This window comes from Phodopus roborovskii, unplaced genomic scaffold, assembly GCF_943737965.1.
Source record: "Phodopus roborovskii unplaced genomic scaffold, PHOROB, whole genome shotgun sequence".
Taxonomy (NCBI): Eukaryota; Metazoa; Chordata; class Mammalia; order Rodentia; family Cricetidae; genus Phodopus; species Phodopus roborovskii.
In genome coordinates, this window is record NW_026125278.1 from 16,317,080 (window position 1) to 16,329,479 (window position 12,400).

Consider the following 12,400-nt stretch of genomic DNA (forward strand, 5'->3'; position numbering starts at 1 on the left):
CCCACAGCCACATGGCAATAGCATCCCCTCCCCTCCTGCCCCCAAGGTCCCCGTCAACATCTCATGGCACTTGTAACAAATGCAATAATTCTCTCAAATCTTTGCCTCAGGAAGACCTGCATAGTCGAGTGGCCTGACAGTTTTACAGATGAGAAGATTCAGCAGAGAGGGGAGGGCAAGGGAGGTACAGGGACGTGTCAAACCAGGGCCATTCGATCCTAGCCAGAACCCTCACTCTACTGACGTTGCATCTCCTTCATTTAAAAATCTGTCTCCTTCATATCCTGAATGTGGAGGGGACTGTGCTGTCAAGACCAGGTTACAAGTGACAGAGTCTATAACACACACGGCACAGCTCAGCTGTTCCTGTTTTCAAGTGATGCAAGTTCTCTCAGGTCCAGTGTGAGCATGTGCTGGGATCGGGTGGACAGGCTGAAGCCACTCAAGAGGGGCCTTCAGATTTTGCTAGTCACCCTCACATGGCAAGGGGAGACTCCAGAGTGTGTCAGCACGATACTCACTATACCCTGCCTACTTGAGAGGAAGTGTGTGCCCCATGAGAAAGACAAAAGCCTGGTGGGCTTAGGAGAAGGAGAAATTTAATGTCCCAAACCGTGTGAACCTACACCCTAATCTCGCCAGAAACACAGACTAAAGATGAGCAGCAGTGACTTCCAGCCTGATTACCTCAGGGTTCAGGGACTTGGCAAAGGATGTATCAGCAACCAGAGCTGCTTTACACAGGAACAGATCTGAGCATATTTTTAGCAAAGCTGCAAGAACAAGTTGGTCACTTACAACCCGGTTCAGGCCTAGGGTGGTGGCAGTGTGGGTTCAGAGGTGACAAGACGTTTGCATAGGCAGCAGGAAAATGTTCGGCCACACAGCGATACTACAGCACCGACTGGAAGGAATTCGGGAGTACTTTGATTTATTTTGTGTGCCTGCAGTGGTTGAGCAATTTGCTGACCATTCCAAGAAACAAAGGCCGTGGGTTTTTAAATGAAGTATCTAAATTTTTTGGGGGGGGGAGATTATAGCACATTTCAAATCCAAATCTTGAAGTTGCAAAATATGTGTATTTCCAAAACTCTGTAAAACTTATATTGACTTTTAGTTAGGGAAGATAGGGAGAGTGTTGTCATAGGAACCGTTGTCCCAACAGTGATGCCATTTGGAAGCTTGCCCAGAACTACAAAGGCTTCTTTTCAAATGAACAGTTAAAAGCTAAATGAAGAGTTAAACTCAAAGGTCTGCTTCTAAAGGGAAAAGTGGGTTGTGATACAGGAATGATAAGGAGAAGAGTAGGTTATTGGATCTACTTTAACCCCCAAACAACTATTAATCTCAAAATATTTAACACTGGCATAGATTTTGGCTTTTGGTAAAATCTGAAGTTATTTTTTGCTTTACTGCATGTATGTTTCTACTCTTGTTGGGGGTATTGTGCTTATGCAGTTCACTTAAAATGTATAATTTAAAAATTCAGGTTACTAGTGAGTCATCTATAATAATCAAACTTGTAGTCATATTAGGTATGCTTTCATGGATAGATAGAGACATTTAGATAGATGGTCTTCAAACACTTCAAATGTCCATAGAATATGGCATTTGAAGTGTTTAATAACTTAAGCTTTTTGTAGCAGCAATATACATCTGTTCCTGACAACACCAATTTACTTGAAAAAAGGGTGATGAGCAATGAAGAACATCCATATGGAGTTTGCTTCCTTTATGGCAAAAGCTAGCCATTTGGGATAAGAAAAAAAAAATGCCCTTGACTCAATTGCTGACAGTTACTATCCAAACTGGACCAGCTGGACCCAAAAGAAAGCAAATGCCAAACTTTGCCAATACAAGGTAGGACAGTCCTTCAAAATTCTCTGCTGTTCGAAAATGTCTTTCAGACATACTAGGCCTGTGGGCTAAAGCTGGATACCCCAAACCATACAGAAGAATTTGGGTGACTGTCCAGATGGCGAGATGTTCCTGTCATTAGGTAATATTACAACTTTCTGGGATCTTTGATGAAGTTAAAGACTAAATAACTAAATGTCTTTTAGTTACGATAAAATGTTAATTAGGTATGAAAATTTAGAGATGAGGGAGATAGTAAAACATTTTCTCTAAATTTGCCAAATACGAATGGACTAGCTATTGCAGCTATAATTCTTGCGTGACAACTGTTTTTGTTGTATATAGTTTTACTATGATAAAGTTAAACTCTTCCTTTTGAAATAGATAAAAAGGGAGAAATACTGTGGAACACCCTTTGTACACTGTAAATATGTATCACTCTCATTGGTTAATAGAGCTGACTGGTCTCCAGTTGGGCAAAAAGAGATTGGGTAGGAGGACACTGTGCAGAGGACAGAGTCTTAGGCGTTGCCAGCCACATGCAGAGGAAGCAAGACATGAACAAAATGAGGTAATAAGCCGTGAGCCACATGGCAACAAGAATAGAAATGGGCCAATTTAAAATGTAAGAGCTAGTCAATAACAAGTGTAAGCCATGGGCTGTACACTTATAATGAATGATAAGTCTCTGTGTGGCTATTTGGGAGCTAGCTGGCAGAACAGAAAAGTGTAAATTCCGTGACACCTGATAATAAATCCCAACAGTTTATGCTACCAAGATACTACCTATCGGTTGATTCTGGTGTGTCTAGAATGAATAAATGTTAATCCTTCGCTGCAAGTTTAATATCTTTGCCAGAATTATAATTGCATTTTTGGTTTCTGGATTTTTATCAGTGTTCATATTAACTTCCCGGTCATCTTAAGTAAAAAGAGAAAGTATTGACAAACTGACACAAATCCGATCATCCCTGACTGGAGTACAGCAGCGTCAGTAAAACTCTTCAGCAACTCTTGGTACCATTGTCCCTGGAAGTTTTTCAGCTCTAAAATCCACCCCAGCCTTCTGATAGGAGATGCCATTCTGTATACATGTTTCTCATACTGGTTAATGAATAAAGCACTGTTGGCCAACAGGAAAGCAAGACAGGCGGGACTAGGAGACAAGGAGGAGAGAGGAAGGAGGGAGGAGGGGTCAGCATGGAGTCAGCATGGAGAGGCCGGGGAGACGAGACACAGGCCCCATTTCCCTGGGAGGTTAAGACCACGTGGAAATACTTAGATTAACAGAAATGGGTTAATAATTAAGACAGAGCTAGCCGATAAGAAACTAGTACCTGGCCAACAGCATTATATCAAATACAGAGTCTCGGTGTATTATTTGGGGCTGGCGCGGCGGCGGGACCAGACCAGCAGCGAGAGGAAAAACCTTACTCCTTACAGCCTTCAGCATCTGTCCAACTACATGGTTTCCCTGAACTCACTTCACTCCTCAAACACCCCTCCACACACACACACACTTCTTGTCGAAGTCTCATACTACTTTGTGTTCTCTGAATTCTGATTTTATGGCACATTTCAAGCAGAGGCCCTTAATCCCTTGGGAAAGCATAGAGGTGTGAGGCTTGTTTGATATTGGTTGGCTGTTTATATAATTTAACATCAGAAAACAATTTGGAGCTGAAGGGAAGTGCTGGGTGTACTTTGTACACAGGACGTTATGAAACTCTTCATGAGGAAAGACAGCTGAACCCTAGGGAATGAGGCTGTTCCCAGGATTTTGCAAGAATTCAGTCTTCTATATTTCTATCTGTAGATGTGTGTGTGTGTGTTTGTGCGTGTCTGTATGTGTATCTCTGTGTGTGTCTGTATCTGTATATCTTGTGTGTATGTGTGCCTGTGTGTATATGTTTGTATGCATGTGTGTGTGTGTGTGTGTGTACATTCATATGTAACTCTCCCACATGGAAAATTTTTCTCTCTACATTTTACCCCACACAAAAACCACAGAACAGCTCCATGGACAAACCAGAGACGTGTTTGAAGTTACTCTGAGAAAATATTTTAATTCAAGCATGGAGCTCTATTCAGAGTTGTGCCGGGGCTGTGCAGTCCTGTGGCTTCTGTTATGACCATAGCTGGATCCTGGGGTGTAAGCATTAGCAGAGTCCCAGTTGAATTCTAGAAAAGGATATGAAAGAGTTGGGGTGCCCTTAACAGCCCTTAGAAGGCAACTAAAATAACATCAGTCTGCTACATTTCGATGAAGGACTGCTCAAGGGCACAGAGAAAATCAGTCTGAAAATCAGTAAAGAACAGTAAGTCTGGAAAAACAAGGCACGTGAGCATTCACACCTGAGCACCAAAGACAGGCAGGACCCCAGCCAAATGAGCTGGGGGTAGTTCTGGGACACCGCTGAAATCAGGAAAGTCAGGTGGGAAGTGATAGCAGACATCCAGGTGTGTAAACAGCCTCAGAAGGTCAGGCTGGCATGGCAGGTCCACCCATGAGCACCGAGGTCCTACCTGATAGGCAGTCTCAGGGCCCAGGATGGACTCTTCTGCTGTCCCCATGTAAGATGCTTTACCTGAACTGTCTGAAGTAAATGACCCACAGACAGGAGGAAATATGATTGTATAATCCCCCCTCCGTGTGTGTGTGTGTGTGTGTGTGTGTGTGTGTGTGTGTGTGTGTGTGCTTATTTTCAGGTTTGCCTGGCTTATGAATTTCCTAGATATGTGTTTGGCAAACAAAGGGGGAATCTGAGCTACTGTCTGGTGTGGATGCAGTGTGTGATAAAAGTAGGGGCTTAGATCCTCATAGCACAAACCCAGAGATCATGCTCATCTCTCAGGAGGTATAAAGCATGGTTTTGAAGGGTAAGAATCAAATAGAGGCATCTGCTGCTCATGAGCAATCACAAGAATCTTCCCTGGGGAGGGGCAAGAGGAGCCACATGTCAACATCATCCCAAGATTCCTTATTTTTTTTTTTACCTCTGTTTTACCATTGTCCCGGGGGCTAAGTGAAGGTCTTTTCATTATATCCCTTCCATGAACCCGTTCCACCTTTTAAAATAAGATTTGTGTTTGTAGCATTTATTTTTATTTAATGTGCACGAAGGTTTTACCCAATGGAGGTCAGAAGAGAATGTCAGCCCCAAGGAACTGGAGTTACAGATGGTTGTGAGCCACAGTGTGTGTGGCAGCCAGTGCTCCTAAACTCTGACCCATCTTACTAGCCCTAGGATTTATTTGTTTGTTTACTTGCTTGTGTGTGTGTCTATATGTGTGGTATGTGTGTCTCTCTGTGTGTGTGTTTGTGTGGTGTGTGTGTGCATCTATGTGTGCGTGTGTGTGTGTGTGTGTGTGGCATGTGTGTGTTTGTGGTGTGTGTGTGTATGTGAGTGTGTGTCTATGTGTGTGGTATGTGTGTCTCTGTGTGTGTGTGTGTGTGTCTGTGTGTGTGTATGTGTGTCCTCAAAGGACAGAAAAGAACATCTGATTCACTGGAACTAGCACTGCAGTTAGCCACCAGACAGGGAATTGGGACACTGGTGCTGGTAACTGAATTTGGGTTTTGGAAGAGCAGGAAGCACTCTTAAAAGATGAACCATCTTTAGGTGCAGTTTTCTCTTCAATCCTATAATGGCTCACTCTTTTATGTTCTCTCTCTCTCTGTCTCTCTCTTTTCTGTCTTCTATTCCTCCTCTGACTCAATCTTCCTAGTTGGACATGTTTTCCTCTCCTCACCTTCTCTTTCTCCTACTTCTCTCTCCATTTGCTGCCCCCCCACTTCCCCTGTGCTTTGGGGGACTTGTCCCTTCCCCCTTCTGTGAGGGACTTTATATGACTCTCTTAGAATACACCTTGTATCCTAGTTCCTCTGGCAGTGTGAATTATAGGCTGGAGATCCTTTGCTCTAAGTCTAAAATCCATATATGAGTGAGTACATACCATGTTCCTCTTTTTGTGACTGGGTTACCTCATTCAGGATGGTTTCTTCAAGTGCCATCCACTTGCCATTGTTTTTCTCCAGAGTAGTCTTCCATTGTGTAGATGTGCCACATTTTCTTTATCCATTCTTCAGTTGAGGGACATCTAGGTTAAAGGAATGTCCAGATACCTACAAGACTGACTCCAACTAACAATTTGAGCAACAGTGGAAAGGCTACCATAAATGCCCTTCTCTGTTAATGAGATTGATGACTGACTTATCCACCGTCATGGATCCCTCATCTAGTACCTGTTAGAAACAAGCAAACACCCACAACTAAACACTTAGCTAAACTAGAAACCAGATGCAGAGAGGGAAGACAAGACCATGTTGCAGAAACACTTAGAGACAGCTGACCTGAACAAGGAGGAGCTAATGGACCCCAGACTGAGAGCTGGGAATCCAGCATGGGACTGACTTAGGCCCCCTGAACATGGGTCTCATTTAGAAGGACTGAGCAGTCTAAGGGACCTCTGACAGTGGAACCAGGATGTTTCTCTGGTGCACAAAAGGACCTTGCAGACACATCCCCCATGGAGGGATACTCCCTTAACCTAGAGGCAGGAGAGAAGGCCTAGTCCCTACTCCAAATGACTTGACAGATTTAGATGACCCCTCCTGGATGGCATCACCCTACATGTGGAGTGGGGGAAGGGATGGGAGGGGAGGGTGGTCGGGATACATGTGAGAGGGGAGAGAGGGAGAGAGAGAGGGAGGAAGGAAGGGGAGGAGAGGGAACTGGGATCGATATATATATATATATATATATATATATATATGATGAACCTCTTTCACTCTCCTCCACCCCCATCCTAATTTAAGGCTTAGTGCTCCGTAGCTTCCAAAAAATCAACAATGGTAGGTATACAATATTTTCAGCTAAAATATGTAGTCTATACCATGAATTCCTTCTGCATGAAGAGGAATGAATTACACATGTACCAAGGACTGGGATTTTCAAAGAATCCTAAGCCTTTTCTTCCATAAATGCTTCCTTCCACAAATGACAATTCAAATGATAAAGATGGCTCTTTCAGTTAGGAGTTTTTTTTTTTGCTTATGAATTTTTCTTTTTCAATTTGATATGGAGCAGACGTCATAACAATACCCAACAAAACCTGCTTGCTATCACCAGGATTTGGGAATGCTAAGCATTGTTATTAAAAAAACAAAACAACAACAACAAAACAAAAACCTAAGCCAAGTCAAGTCACATGAAGCTACTATGTGCGAACCTGTAGTAAAGATCACAGCCTAAGAATGCATCATGTGCGGCTTTCCACAAAGCCGCAGTGGCCTGGGGGCAATGTGTGAGAAGTAAGTGGCTGTGCATTTCCAGGAACAGGTGTCAGTCTTGACTGCGACCAGTCCCTCCAAGTCAGAGGGTGCTATGATTGCCTTGTTTTCCAGCTCAAGTCTGTGAGTTAAACACAGAGTAAGATTCAGGTGTTGGAATATGAATGCTGGATAAAGACGAATGATACCAAGTCCCTGCCCCAGCCTGTCCCCATGGCCACTGAAGCAGTTTCAGAAGGAGTTCTGCGTGTTACGGTTCCTCAGTAACTTCCTGTAAATGTTACTGATGAAATCACTGGTTCAGCATGGGCCATACATTCTTCGTGAGCAAGCTGACCGCTCACCCCAGCTTTGGTCTTGGTGAACCTTGCGGTCCAGAGTAGGTGATTTAAAAAGAATATTCTTTAATTCGGCCATCAGACTCCTGGGAGAACTCGTCAGGTGTTCGAAGTCTCAGGTGTCAGCTACACCAAACAGTGGGCTTAAGTCAGTAATGGAAATCCATCCTAATGGCTTTAAACACAGGGAGATTTGTTCGAAGAATCTGGTGGAATCCGAGAGCAGGAAGTGTGATGCCTAAGAACAAAAGTGCCTCCCCTTCTTCTCCTTCCCTTATGGGTGTTATTTCTGCACTTTCTCTGCAGTGGGACATGCATGCCTCCCTTCAGTCAAATACTCAGAACTGCCTCATAATCCTGGGGCAATTGTGAAATAAGAATTTTATTAGTCAAACCACCCGAGCGGGCCATACAGCTTGAAGTAAAGTAATCTGTGGGTGTGGAAGTTCTCACTTAGGGTACGCTCACCTTAGGCTTTCTACACAGATAACAAAATATTGGGCAAAACACCAGGAAGCCACCAACCACAACAACCAACACCTCTACTAGAAAGAACTTGTTGCTAGGAAGCTGACCCTGGTCTCCTTAACTCAGGAAGTCTGCAGAGGTTTAGGAGGAAACATTTTAATGAGGAGGTCACATACGCTAACACACCCACCGATTGTCAAATCAGCACTGTCTGGCACCCAGGACAGACGTGCAGATGAGGTATACAGTGGGGGGGGGGGGCTCAACACTGAGTGTCTTGCCAGATATCTGCTAGTCAGGGAGTCAGACACGATCATCCGCAACAAATGATAATAGAGAAATGTTGGGGCACTGAGCTGCAGAGGAGAGATCCGGCCTCCAGTGTGTGTGTGTGTGTGTGTGTGTGTGTGTGTGTGTGTGTGTGTGTGCGTGTTGGGGGAGTGAGGGATGGCATAGCTACACCACAGAATAACACAGGCTGGGGACTTTCTACTGCTGAGGAGGCTGAAGTCTCAGATCAAATGGCAACCTGTTTGGTCCCCTCTGTGAATCCTTGTTTTCTTGGAGGGTTGCCTTCTCTCCACACCCTGAGCCTGTCCATCTCCTGCGTATCACTGTATCCAAATTTCCTTTTTATGAGGACAGCAGCCAGACATTTGTACTACCCCCCAACCTCATCTGGCTTGCTTGTTACTTCCTTGAAGGACCCATCTCCAAATGTATCACATCCAGAGACACTCGGGTTGATTTTCCACCCATGCACCCCACGGCTGGTGGGACACTATACTCAGCTACACCCTGAACATGAATCTTCAAAACCTTCTCCTTCCCTGAGACATCTAGGTGAGATCCTGTCATATGTCCCCATGGGAGCCTCTTCAGGTCCCCAGGCCTGTCTGATCACAGTTACATTAGTTCAACCCACCCTTTCTACAGCTCAGTCTAGTGTTTTCTTCCAGGATATGAGTTTTAGGAGTAAGATAGAATTTAGCTCAAACAAGAGACTGGAGGAAAATTCCAGGGCAGTAATCTTGAAGGGTCATGCAGGGAGAGTGTGTTCCCATAGGCAGAAGAGCAGGGATAAAAGCATAAAAACAAGAGCATGCATGGCTGAGCTCGGAATGCTGCCTGGTTGGCTTTGGTGGAGCTTGGGACACATGAGCACTAGAGACTGGTAAAAGGATGAGGCCATAAGGGTAATGAAGGCAGCTGTCCAATTATCAGCACGCTTGTGTGAAGGTAGGCTCTGAGTGGGGCTTGCACTGCCAGCGGAGATGAGGTACTAACCACATCTGGCTCTATTTTAATTTTCAGATGTGTTGCTGCTAGCAGCACAGAGAAGGGTTCGGAGAGCAAGATTCAGTGGAGAGACATGACCTCCAGATGGTTTTGTTCACTCTGAGGCGGAGCAAGGCTAACTGATAGGGAGTGAAGGATGAAGCAGAGAAACTGACATTTGGAAGTAGGGTCTTTGGGGTCACTAATGATGTCTTAGGAAGAGGTGGGAGGAGGAAGATTCTAGAAGGTGACAGTTTCTGGCTTGGGTGACAAGATTTTGGCGATGTTACTGAAGAAGAACAGTTGGGGAAGTGCTCAGTGCAAAACACAGTGAGCTTGAGGCCTTGGCGGCATCCAGACGGCCTGTCCAAAGAGTTGTGAATGCAGAATCAAATTCTCAGTGACCACAAGAGGAACAGTGCCTGGAATGGCTGTTAAGGGGAAAGGAACAAATCAAATATGTCTCATCACAAGTCGGTGTTCTAGCTATTTTCCAACCATTTAATGTCAAGAAAATAAGAAAACGCATGCCTTCAAAGATCTGAGATTCAAATACTGTCATAAGATAAATCATTATAGAGGGTCTTCTTACTGTCTATGCAGTACCGTCTCTTGCAGGTGTCGTCATGAACTGCATGTCTAAGCATTAAAACCGCTCTTACAAGAACTAACTGAAAAGGAAAAAGAAAGCAAACACAAATGAAAAATAAGGTAAAAGAAACAGGAAAAGGATTCTAAAATTAAAAAACACCAACAAAGAAGAGGTGGCTAGGTCCTCGCTCCACACACAGGCGCCAACTTCCTCCCTCCACACCGAAGAGGCCACTTCCTCCCTCTATGACTTCTTGGATAGCAGCAGCTTCTTTCTTGAAATAGCCATGAACCATTTAAACTTTCCTTAATCTGCCCAGGTGAGGGCAGGTGTAAGGTATTAATGCCAGAGTAAAGAGAATCGTGTGTCCACAAGGACAGCCACGTGGTCCAAAGAACGGTCATGTGACTGACTGTTACATATGTCAGATCTCTGAATACTGTTCCGATGTTAGAGGAGTTTGAATTTTTAGATGATGTGAATACAAAGAAATGTAAACATTTTAAAATAGCACTGTTATCAACCATTTCCCCCAAATAATTATTCCAGAGAGGATTATTACAGTAAGTTATGTAATCCATCATAACTTAGCAAACATCACCTACAAATTATATTTGATTTGTGATGAAATCCCCTGTGGTCATTGCATTTCTTACTCATATAACCCAGCATCTATTATGAGATGTTTGGGTACTGATTCTTGGGTATTAATTATTTTTCATTCTCCTGAGTTCTGGCTTTCTATTTTTAATACCATGAAGTGTTTTAAACCTGGATCTGTAGCCCCACTGGGTGCCTGCCTAGTATGCACTGACCTTGGGTTTTGTCTCTAGGACATGAACAGTTGTGTGTACTGGCACAAGTCTGTAATCCCAGCACCTAGGAGTGTGAGGCAAGAGGATCAGAGCTTCACACTCATCCTCTGCTCTACAGGGAGTTTATGAGAGGCCTGAGCAACATGACACTGTCTTTAAAATAAAATAAGACAGTCAAAAATATTTATGATCATTCTCTACTCTCTTTTGTCTCAAAGTTTTTTTTTTTGTTTGTTTGTTTTTAATAAGCCTGAATAACATTTGACTTGTAGGTTTGGAGACAAATTGTCACACTTCACCTCACATTTAGGGGCCCATATTCTACATACAAACGAGCATTTATTTACACCACGTTCTTCTGTGTTTCTTATTTCTGTGACCAAATAATCGGCATGGGCAGGTTAGAGGTGGGAGGCATTATTCGGCTCACCACATCAGAGGAACAGGGGGTAGGGTGTGCTGGTGTAGCTGTTCGTATGTGGGTGGTGTACTTTGAGTTTCTTCACATGGTGTTTGGGCTGGAGCCAGGGGCTGCCCTCCACAAAGGGAGACGGGGGGTGGGTGGGTGGGTGGGAAGCACTTCAGATTCATATAGTACCCCACATGGTGGGAATGAAGTTATAGAATTAACTTTCTAGTCTCTAAATAAGAGAAATCAAAACATTGATGGGAGGATGAATCCTCTGGTAAAAATCTCTTGTTGTATGTCTCCATGTGGACATTAGGGGTGCGAGAACCCTGGGAAATTGTTTGAGGTACAAGTTTGTTTTTGACTTTTTGTTAAGAATGGAGCCTTTAAATACTGTCATGATCTCAAAAAAAAAAATTTCTATAAAAACCTCCAATCCCATCGGTCAGAAACAACGCCGAACTGTGTTAAAGTGCAGCTGAGTCTTCCCAGTTCAAGTGTCCCATCTGATCATAAAACTAAGCAGGGCTGTAGACACTGCCTGTTTTCTGGGGGGAAATTCTTGTGTTGTCTTGTTTCCTGGCCCTAATCCAACTCACAGGCAATATCTCTGCTCCGTGGACTTTCTCCCACACCTCTCTTTCACCAACTGGAAAGTGACTCTATTAAATGTCATTTCTTCCATAAAGAAAAATTGAGACGATAACACCCATTTTATTGTTACCAGGAATAACTCACTGCCTTAAAGAAATTGTCCAAACAATAACCAGAACCTGCTAGGGAACCCGCCAATAAATTTGTCCTTTTTTTTCCCCTTGCACAAGACAGAAAACAAGTGGAGAATCTGACTTAGAATGTTTTTGAGAGATGGAGGGGGAAAGGTAGAGGTTTTCCTCCAGTCCTGTTCTGTCCCGAAGTCTGAGGAAGCAAGAGTCACCCCCTGCTAAGTACCAAGATCCCCTCCCTCTCTCTCTCCCTACTCTTCCTCCTCTTCTTCCCCCTCCTCTCTCTCTTCCTCACCTTCTCTTTCTAGTCCCCCCCTCTCCACCTCCGCCTTTCTTCCTTCTTCAGATTTCCGTGTGTTTGGGGAGTGTTCTAGAATAAGCAAGATTTGTGATGACTTACTTAGTCAGAGACATAATGGCTTAAACGACACTGTCCAAAGCTCATGAGTGATGATGGCCTCAGAGTGCCCTTCGGTCCTGGTGATTCATGTGACGTCGCAAGCACTAAGTTAAGTGGCAGACTTTAAAATACTGACTCCTTCATGGCATGTAAATAAATGATCTGCAGTTTATTATGTTATGTTAAAAATAGACTTTAAGGTGTCTTTAGTGATAATAAATAAGC